The following is a 1,956-nucleotide window of genomic DNA, read 5'->3' as shown; positions in this document are numbered from 1 at the left end:
GGGGGGGTTACAACTTACAACCGATCAGACAGATAATCCGTTAGAGAAAACAAGTTCCACACAAAGTGACGAATCGAACTGACAACTGCGTGCAAAGGCGAGGAGCCTAAACGTTACTTACTGTAAATTAGACAACAGTCGCGGCAGCGGCGATGAAGTGATGAGCCGACTAGTTAGTTTAATCCTTTCAGTAATTGCTATGTGTTTAGTTAGATCTAGATTTTAAAATCTTTTCAGCACAGAGTTGAAGCGTATCATCATTGTTTGTACAGACGTGTGTTTCTCTCGGTAAGACATAAACAAAGCTAGTATATTATTCTTTATATTTTCCCTCAGTAGCAATGAGCAACTGTACGTAGTAACTACTGTACTACATCTTCCAAAACGTTCTCATGACATCCGGGGAAAACTCATGGTGGTGATCCCGTTTGGGATGTCACACACGTCTGTGCCTGTTTGAGTAAATAATGTTTGCTTGTTTGAGTAGGTGTTTTACGGCACTATCGACTTTGAGTAAAGAGAAGTACGTGGTCACAATAATGGTCATATCAGTGCTGGGAAAAGGTAAGACTGGCAGAGAGAAACAAACAGAGGGAAAGTAAAAGAGTAGGACCCACTAGCGGCGCCCTCTAACCTCACGCACGTCTAGATCTAGTCTGTAGTTAAGTGATCCGTTGTAGAATAAAACATGGGGAGGACTTCCGTAACGAGCGACCACTATGAGACAGGGCAGAATTGAGGGCTTGGGGTAAGGGTAGGGGTAGGGGTAGGGGTAAGGGTAGGGGTAGGGGTAGGGGTAAGGGTAGGGGTAGGGGTAAGGGTGGGGTTAGGGTTAGGATAGGCCTCTTCTTTATTGTGTTTCGTGAGTTTTTTAAAGTTTTAGTAGAGGTTTTACGGTGCTCGCAACTGCATAAGGTTATATGAGCGCCAGAAGATTAGAGGTGTTACAAGAGAGTAACAAACATAAAAAAGAAGGAGGAGAGATAAGGACGATAGATGCTTGATAGGAAAGAAGAAGCAAACCACACCAGAGCACCCGCCAACCACCAACACATGACAGTTTCATCATGATGATAAGAAGAATGTGTACTCACTTAGGCAAGGCAGACGAGGTCAATAACGTCTGACGGAGACAAAGTTAGGCATCCACGGGTACAGAACTAAGTGCGAGTCCTTGCAGCAGTCGTAGTTGTTGTCGTAGTTGTAGTCGTTATTCAAGTCCAGGACGTAGTTGAGTGGTTCAAACAGGGACAGGAGGGATAAGTTCACCAACCTACGAGCACAGGACAAGAAATAGAGACGTTAGTCAGTCATGGAGGGCCGGTCGGAATGAGAGAAACAAAACACAGAGAGCATGTGGCAAGAAAGGATAATGATTTTTGGTTTGTTCTGTCCCCTCCACACAGCTTGAACAGTTTTCAAAGCAGATTTTCGTGGCCAGGCTCAGTGAAAGACCAACTCACGTGAGAGTCAAGTCGGACAAGAGGCCAAAAAGAAGAACAGCCCACACAAGAGACAATTTATCGTCAGCCATAAAGAACTGAAAACAATGAGTTCTAAAGAAACCGAGCAATCTTCCGTCTGTAAAGTGATTTCTATTGAGTGGTCACAGCGACAAAACCTGTGTACATTACTATAGTGAACTTAGTTCATCAGTGTCCCCAGCCACATTCACTTCAAAGCTTCTCACTACACCCTACAAAAACAGCATTTACTTTTGTTTACTATTGTCAAATTATGTGAGCTTTCAAAAGGACTATAAATCAGCTCTTTCACCTTTTTTTAAACGAAAGAAAAAAAAAAGCCTTGAATGAAAAGACGTAAACTCTTTTTTGTCACAAAGTCTTGCATCCAACATGAGTTGCGCCTTGAAATGCATCTTTCTCATTCATAAAAAAAACAACCAAGAAAAACGTGAGGTATGATATGGAGACCTCCCTCCCACCCCCCAAAAAT

At 43.0% G+C, this 1,956-nt stretch overlaps 1 protein-coding gene across 2 annotated transcripts in view; it reads right to left on the bottom strand.

Moving 5' to 3' along the window:
• The window catches only part of LOC101855824 (transcription factor Sox-14), a 19,410-nt gene that overhangs the window by 5,806 nt on the left and 11,648 nt on the right, over positions 1–1,956 (bottom strand). The window contains exon 2 of one of the 2 annotated variants that reach the window (XM_005108172.3): positions 1,095–1,273. The exons of the other annotated variant lie outside the window; for it this stretch is intronic. The gene's annotated coding sequence lies outside the window, so the exon portion shown is untranslated. The remainder of the gene's footprint in view (positions 1–1,094; positions 1,274–1,956) is intronic. 2 annotated transcript variants of the gene reach the window in all.

This window comes from Aplysia californica, unplaced genomic scaffold (assembly GCF_000002075.1).
Source record: "Aplysia californica isolate F4 #8 unplaced genomic scaffold, AplCal3.0 scaffold00666, whole genome shotgun sequence".
Taxonomy (NCBI): domain Eukaryota; kingdom Metazoa; phylum Mollusca; class Gastropoda; order Aplysiida; family Aplysiidae; genus Aplysia; species Aplysia californica.
The sequence above is the reverse complement of the archived record's forward strand: the minus strand, read 5'-3'. Positions and strand labels throughout refer to the sequence as shown.